Below are 8904 nucleotides of genomic sequence, written 5' to 3' on the forward strand. Positions count from 1 at the left end.
CAAAAATAATAATAATAATAATAATAATAAGTAAATAATAATAATAATAATAATAATGATAATAAATATTGATAACAACAACAATAATAATAATAGCAATAATAATAATAATAATAATAATATGATAACGGTAAATATAATAGCAATAATACGAATAATAATAAATAGATAATAATAACAATAGCAATAATAATAATAAGAATAAGAATAATAACAATAAGCATAATAAATAATAACGTTAATAACAAATAACAATAACATATAATAATAATAAAATAATAACAATAGTAGTATAATAATAATAATAATAATAATAATAATCATAAATAAAATATCGATAAATATAATAATGATAATAATAATAATGATAATAACAATAAATAATGATAATAATAATAATGATAATGATGATGATATTAATAATGATAACTATACTAGTAATGATAATAGTAATAACAATAATAATAACAAAAATACTAACAATGATAGTAATAATAGTGAATAAAAAAACAAACATTGCTACTATTAATAATAATAATGACGAAAATAATAATAATAATAATAATAGTAATGAAATGATGATAGTAATATTAACGAAGTAATAATAATAGTAAAAAAATAGCTATTAATAATAATGACGAAATGATAATAATAATAATAATAACGAAAATGATAATAATAATAATAATAATAGTACTACTAATAATATTAATAACGAAAATAATAATACATATAATAACATAATAATAATAATGGTAACATTAATAATAATAGCAGTAAACAAATGTACTACTAATAATGATAATAATAATTACGAAAATATTAATAAACTAATAATAATAATAATAATAATGCTAACAGTAAATAAAATACTACTACTAATAATAATAATAATAAAAACGGTAATAATAAAAATATATACTACTACTACTACTAATAATAATAACGAAAATAATAATAACAATAACAATAATAATATTAATAATAATAATAGTAATACTAACAGAAAAATAAACATTCCACTGCTTCTCTTAATAATATTAATAATGAAAATAATAATATTAATATGAATAACGAAAATAATAATAATAATAATAATAATAATAGTAATACTAACAGAAAAATAAACATTCCACTGCTTCTCTTAATAATATTAATAATGAAAATAATAATATTAATATGAATAACGAAAATAATAATAATAATAATAATAATAATAATAATAATAATAATAATAATAATAGTAATACTAACAGAAAAATAAATATTCCACTGCTTCTCTTAATAATATTAATAATGAAAATAATAATATTAATATGAATAACGAAAATAATAATAATAATAATAATAATAATAGTAATACTAACGGAAAAATAAACATACTACTACTTCTATTAATAATATTGACAGCGAAAATAATAATAATAATAGTAATAACAGAAAATAAAATATACTACTAATAATAATAGCAATAATAATTAAAATAACAATAATAACGACATCAAATAAACAGACACTTTAAGAATAATAATAACAATAATAATAAATGCTAAAAATATAAACAGCCCGGATTGACACTGAATATGGCGATCTTATTCGTTTGCTATTTTTAAAAGATCTAGGATATCGACTCCATGTGAGGGTAGGAAGATTATATCGAGTCTCAGATCAAGACTCCATTTTTGCTCCAGGGGGTGTTCATGCAAAACAAGAAAATAATGACAAAATTAGCAAGATAATAATTTAGGATAACCTTTTATGATAATAACAAATGAGAAATAAAAGAAGAACGGAGTAAATATTACCTGTTGCTGGGCAGTGAACGGAAATGCTTTGGTCACGAATATACCCTTGTTTTTCGAGTAAAATCGAGTTCAAATTGAGAGAAAATTCGAAAATTCTTCCCTATTCCGTCTGTGTTCCTTTTTTTCTGTCTAATCCCTCTATTTATAGGGAGATAGAAATTAAATAAAAATAAAAATAATAACAGATGATTAAAATAATGCGGAGTGGGCAAAAATATAAAATAATGCGGAACGGCGGAAAAATAATAATTAATACGAAATGGGCGAAATATTTAAATAATGTGGAATGGACGGATTATTAAAATAATACGGATCGGCGGAAAAAAAAAATTAATTAATTAATACGAAATGGGCGGAATATTAAAATAATGCAGAATGAGTATTATTATATATATATTTTTTGAAATAGATTATGACAAAAATTATTTGTTTGTTTTATTTATTTCGGACGAATATAATATATATATATATATATATATATATATAGTTTTATTTGTGAAGAATTATTTATTTTTTTAATATATTTAATAAAAATAAATAAATAAAGGGGGACAAGAAATGTTGGTGGAATACACGCGTGCATGCGGCCGAATTTTATATTATTATTATTTATATTATTATTATATTTTAATTCGGATAAAGTATATATATATATATATATATATATATATATATATATTATATTATTATTTATTTTATTTTTATTTAAAAAAAAAAGGGACAAAGGGGTATGGGAAGGATTGTTATTATATATATATATATATATATATTCTTTATTTTATTTTCTGAAAAGTGGTTGGAGATTTTTTATTTTATTTTTTTGAACTAGTGTCGGTTAGAGGGTATAAAAGAGATATAATATTAATATGGGTATATGTGCAGAGGACAAGCGTGGAATAAAAAATGTTATAGGGATATGGGAAGGGGACAAAACATGTGTATAATAATATATATATTTTATTAAATTTTTTTATTATTTTTTTAAAAAAAATCGGATGAATTTTATAATATATATATATTTTTTATTATTTTTTTAAAAATGGACAAAGAATGATGGGCGGGGCACGCGTGGATTAAAATAATGTTTTAATTTTTATTAAAAAGATAAATAAAAAAATAATAAATAAAAAAAAATCGGATTAATATATATATATATATATATATATATATATATATTATATTCATTTTTTTAAAAAATTATTTGGATGAAAAGAAAACAATTATATATTTTATTATTATTTAATGTTTATTATTATTATAATATAAATATTTTTAATTTCTTTATTTATTATTATTATTATTTATTTATTGATTTATTTATTTTTTTATTTTTTGACGAGGAGATGTCATATATATTATTTGCGTGTTGTAGTATTAATGGAAGAATAAAAATAAAAAAAATTGTTAATTCAATATTAATTATTTGTTATTTAGGAGAAGTAATGAAAACGTAAAATTAATTAGTGAAATTGGTTATCAAATTAGACGAATTAATTTACGATCTTCTTAATTTTAACAAAAGTAAAATGATTAACCTCATTGTAACTAATTATTAATTTACGAAATAATTAATTATGGTAAATAATAATTTTCTTTTTTTTATAAGTCAAATTTAAATATTACTAAGAGATAATGACTAAATAATAATTATTAAAAATACACTTGAAAATATGCATGGTTTTATAAAAGCCAATTATTTTAATTTAATTAAAATTGAAGAATTCTAAAATTAAAATAAGATAAGTATGCATTAATTAATTAACAAACCTCTCATTTTTGACAAAGTAAATAATTAACTTCGGTTTAAATAAATTAACTTAAAATATGAGTCTATTAATTAAATCAAACTAATTAACAGAGCTATTTATTTTAAAAATAAAAATCTTTTGAGACAATTTTTTTTTTTGAATAAATAATAAAATATATTATATTCAAGAATTATTTTTTATAAATATATATATAGCCATATATATAGAGAGAGAATTTAATTTAAAACGATGATACCATATATGTATATTTCGTTTTATTATTATTATTATTTAATTTTATATATATATTTTATTATTATTGTATTATTATTATTATTATTATTTTTGTAAAAATTATGTTGTTGAGGGTAAAAATTGGGTGTCAACACCCCTCAAAATTTTTCCAAAGATTCGGACCCTTCTTGTGTTCGGGAGGGGTTTAACCCGAGTATCTTGAAGTATATTCGTGAGTTAAGATGAGTCTCTGAGGGACTGAGCAGTGTTAGAGGTGATGTGGGGTCACCAAGGACCCCTAGGATTGAGCTAAGTCCAAAAGATCCGTCGTGGATAAATTTAGGATGAGTTCGTATAAGGGTCGACTTGTAACGACCCTATCTTTTGAAGGACGTCAATATAGGTGGCCCACGACCTATCGAATTAAAGGTCGTCGAGTCTTCTTTCCAACGCCACCAAGAACGTAAATTTTGGAGTTCGAAGTCAAAAGACATGACGATCCTAAGATGAACTAGCACGACAGGAATTTCATTCTTGGCCTGGGTTGCAACTGCTGGGGAAATGAACTTGGTGCTGTAAGGGCGTGACGCGCCACTATCGCGCCAGAAACATGCCTCAGTAGTTTGGTCCTTGGCGCGACGCGCCACTAAAAGTTGTGCAGGGGTTTTCAGGCCAAATTTCCAGAACCCAGAAAATTTGGCCTTGGCGCTGTAAGGGCGCGATGCGCCACTATCGCGCCAGAAACATACCTCAGTAGTTTGGTCTCTGGCGTGGCACGCCACTACGTGGTGTGCAGGTTTTAGGCGTATTTAGCCTGGCGCTGCAATGGCGCGACGCGCCACTATCGCGCCAGGTGCATTTTTAGCCTATGTTTAGAACTTTTGAGAAGGGGCAATTTGGGAATTGCCCCAAATTATATATGTATCACCCTAGACTATTTTGGGATCATTTCTTCAGCCCCCACTCTCTCTTTAAAAGCCCTAGAAACCTCTTCTCTCTCTCTCTTCTTCTTCTTCCCCATTTCCAACAAGAAGAGTTCCAAGAGCTTCAAAATTTGAGTTCTCCATTGAAGACCTAACATCAAGGTTTTCTTCAAGTCTTCACTAAGGTATGTAAGGCTATCCAAAACATGGGTTGAGTCCACCCATGTGCCCTACTCTTGCCTTGAGGTTAGATGTTCATGAAAATAGAGTTTCTTGGTATGGTTTATGTTTGTATGAACTTTGTCTCCTATTTATTTGATGCTATATGTGTTGATGTTGTTGAGATAAGAAGTCCCTAAAATCCTTCATGTTAGTATGAGTTGATGGTGATGACTTGTTGTTACGTCTTGTTGATCTCTTTAGCCATGTGATATTGTCGCTTAAGTCAATTTCCTTAAATGTGCTATTCTACTTGAATGTTTGAGTTGAAGTCATAGAGTTGTGCCGAATCTTGAGGAGATGTCATAAATGTTTATGTGAATGAGGCTTGATTGAGTTGATTTGAGGATGGAATTGACGAGTGGATAAGGTCCTAAATGAGACTTGCCATTAGGACTTAATTGATTTGAAATGAGAACCGAGTTGATGAGGTGGCAATGTACCACATGAAACTAGCCGTGAGGGCTTGTTTGAGATGATTAGAGAAGTTTTATGAGCATGGAGTCATGGGAGGAGTATCGAGCATTGAGGCGGCTGAGAGTACAGTCCATACTCGAACCCCAGAAACTACGCCGCCAATGTAGGTAGGGATGGAACCGTTAAAGTCGGATGCTTCCCTTGGGATCAAACCGTTAAAGTCGGATGTTTCCTATTTTTATTATCCTGAAATGATAGGACTTGACTAATCGATGGTATCCATGATTAGGGAGGCATTCATGCCCTGTCAAGGTATGGACGGACGTGGCAACAATGTCTGATTGTTGTACTATCACCGGCTCATAGGTGATGGTTGTCGGTTAAGAGAAACTCCCATTTAGGCCTTGATAGTGCTCCGAGTCAGTTGAGTTAAGTGGCTTATGAGTTAGTCCTGTCTAAACTATTCTTGTTGGACTTAGGACATTTGAGTGAGTTGTTATGTATATAAATATGAGTTAAGATCCTGAGTTGATATTGATGCTTTCTTGATGTTGTTTCCTTCGGCCATTTTACATACTCGTACATTCCATGTACTGACGCCATTTGGCCTGTATCATTTTATGATACAGCGACAGGTACCAGAGATCATCAACCGGCGCTCCGTTAAAGATCCTTTACACTTTCAGCTAGTTGGTGAGTCCTCCTAGTTCCCGGAGGATATTGAGCCTTCTTGTATAGTTTTGTTGTCATTTCTTTTTTTTGATTATTGGTAGCCATGGACTTGTCATGGGCACCTTTTAGACTTTGATAGAGGCTTAATAGACTTGAGTGTGGGGAGGTTGAACGATTATTTTTGAGAAGTCATATTTTATGTGTTTGGTGAGTGTATAAATGTTTGGCCTTCGGCCCTCATATTGCAAATAGTATTTTATTAATTGAGTTTCAACTAAGAGAATGTGATTGAATGAATGTGTGACTGGACCAGGTGGTTCGCTCGGAGGTCAGAAATGGCCTCTGGGTGCCAGTTACGTCTAGGGTACCCTCCCGGGGCGTGACAAACATGGTATGAGAGCCTAGAGTTTATGTCCTAGGGAGTCTATGAAGCCGTGTCTAGTAGAGTCTTGCTTATGGGTGTGTTGTGCACCACACTTATAAGCAGGAGGCTATAGGACATTAGGAATTGTTTCACTTCTTTCATACTCTGAATTCGTACGATGGAGTTAAACTCTATGAAACTTCCCTTCTAATTCGTGCGTTTATACGTTACAGATAATGCCTCCAAAACGTACTGCTAGCCAGAGGAATGTTGATAATGCCGAGATACCCCAGTCCGATGCACGCCCGGCAAGGGCTAGAGGCCGACCTGCGAGATACTCGGAGGCACCCCAAGTGCTAGCTATTCCACCTGCACCCACATCAGAGGCAGAATTTCGAGGGGCAATTGCAATGCTCACGCAACTAATGGCTGCCCGAAGTGGTAATCAGAGTTCGCCGACTCTCAGCTCTAGTTCCCAAGATCCATCTGCTGCCACTAGAATTAGAGACTTTCTGAGAATGAATCGGCCGACATTCACGGGTTCTAAGGTTGATGAGGATCCCTAAAACTTTATTGATGAAATGTGGAAAATCCTGAAAGCTATGCATGCTACGGAAATGGAAGGAGTTGAGTTGGTGTCCTATCAACTCAAAGATGTGGCAAACATTTGGTATAAGCAATGGGAACAAGGTAGAGGTGAAGATGCTGAACCTGCTAGGTGGGATGAATTTGAGGGAGCTTTTCTTGACCACTTCTTTCCCTGAGAATTGAGGGAAGCGAAGGTGGAGGAATTTGTTAATCTAAAACAGGAGGGAATGACAGTTAAGGAGTATGGCCTGAAGTTCATCCAGCTGTCCAGGTATGCTCCAGAAATGATTCCTGATGTGAGGTCAAAGATGAGGAAGTTCGTATCTGGATTAGGGAGGCATGTGAAAAAGGAGTGCAAAGCAGCATTATTGATCTCAGACATGGATATTTTGAGACTAATGGTGTATGCTCAATAGGTCGAGGATGAGAAAAGAAAAGACATAGAGGAGCACCTGAGCAAGAAGGCAAAATCAGCAGGCCCCGAGGGTGAACTTAGGCAAAGCAAGGGCAACAGGTCCTTCTTCCAGAAGAGGCCTCCCAATCATGCCTCATCTGCCGCCAGCGCACCTATGCCGCAGAACAGGTATGATCGGCAGGGACAGAGTCGTCAGAATTTCAGACCCCAGGGTTCTTAATCCCAGGCCGGTGTAAGTCAAGGTGTGAGGGGGAAGTCATCATGCAGTAAGTGTGGTAGGCTCTACTTGGGAGAATACAGAGTGGGAAGGGTTGGTTGTTATAAATGCGGCCAAATAGGCCATTTTCAGAAGGAGTGTCTAACAGGAGGAAATAGAGTCCAGCATTCTGCCACCGCACCGCCGGCTAGAGGTAATCAGAGGGGCACTACTTCAGGCACCAGCGGAGGTACCAACCGTTTATATGCTATGGGTAGTCGCCAAGATCAAGAGAACTCTCCAAACGTCGTGACGGGTATGATTCGAGTCTCTTCTTTTGATTGTTATGTATTGATGGATCCGGGTGCCACCCTATCTTTTGTGACTCCTTATGTGGCTAGTAAATTCAAGAAAATTCCTGAATGTCTTCTTGAGCCTTTTAGTGTGGCCACTCCTGTCGGGGATTCTATCTTAGCTGAGAGAGTTTATAGAGATTGCACTGTATCCATTTATCACAGGGATACCTTGGCCGACCTAGTTGAGTTGGACATGGTTGATTTTGACGTGATCCTTAGCATGGACTGGCTCTATGTCTGTTATGCCTCTATTGATTGTAGAACTCAGATTGTCATGTTCAAATTCTCGAACGAAGCTGTCATAGAGTGGAGGGGTAGTCCTGTTATGCCTAAGGGTAAGTTTATTTCATACCTTAGGGCGAGGAAGCTAATCTCAAAAGGGTGTGTTTATCACATTATCCGAGTGAAAGATGACAGTATTGAGTCTCCATCCCTTGAGTCGGTTCCGATTGTCAACGAGTTTTAGGATGTCTTTCCTGAAGATCTGCCTGGAGTCCCTCCTGATAGGGAGATTGACTTTGGGATTGATGTTCTTCCTGATACCCAGCCTATCTCAATTCCTCCTTATAGAATGGCCCCAACTGAGTTGAAGGAGTTGAAAGAGCAATTGAAGGACTTAGTAGATAAGGGATTTATTAGGCCGAGTGTCTCACCATGGGGAGCTCTGGTCCTATTTGTTCGAAAGAAAGATGGGTTCCTTAGAATGTGTATTCACTACAGGCAGCTGAATAAGGTCACCATAAAGAACAAATACCCTCTCCCCAGAATAGATGATTTATTTGATCAGCTTCAGGGTGCCACTTGTTTCTCAAAGATAGACTTGAGATCCGGCTACCACCAGTTGAAGGTGAGAGAATGTGATATTCCGAAGACTGCTTTCCGGACTCGTTATAGCCACTTCAAATTTTTGGTCATGTCCTTCGGGTTGACTAATGCCCCCGCAACTTTTATGGATCTCATGAACCGA

This window comes from Solanum dulcamara, chromosome 2, assembly GCF_947179165.1.
Source record: "Solanum dulcamara chromosome 2, daSolDulc1.2, whole genome shotgun sequence".
Taxonomy (NCBI): domain Eukaryota; kingdom Viridiplantae; phylum Streptophyta; class Magnoliopsida; order Solanales; family Solanaceae; genus Solanum; species Solanum dulcamara.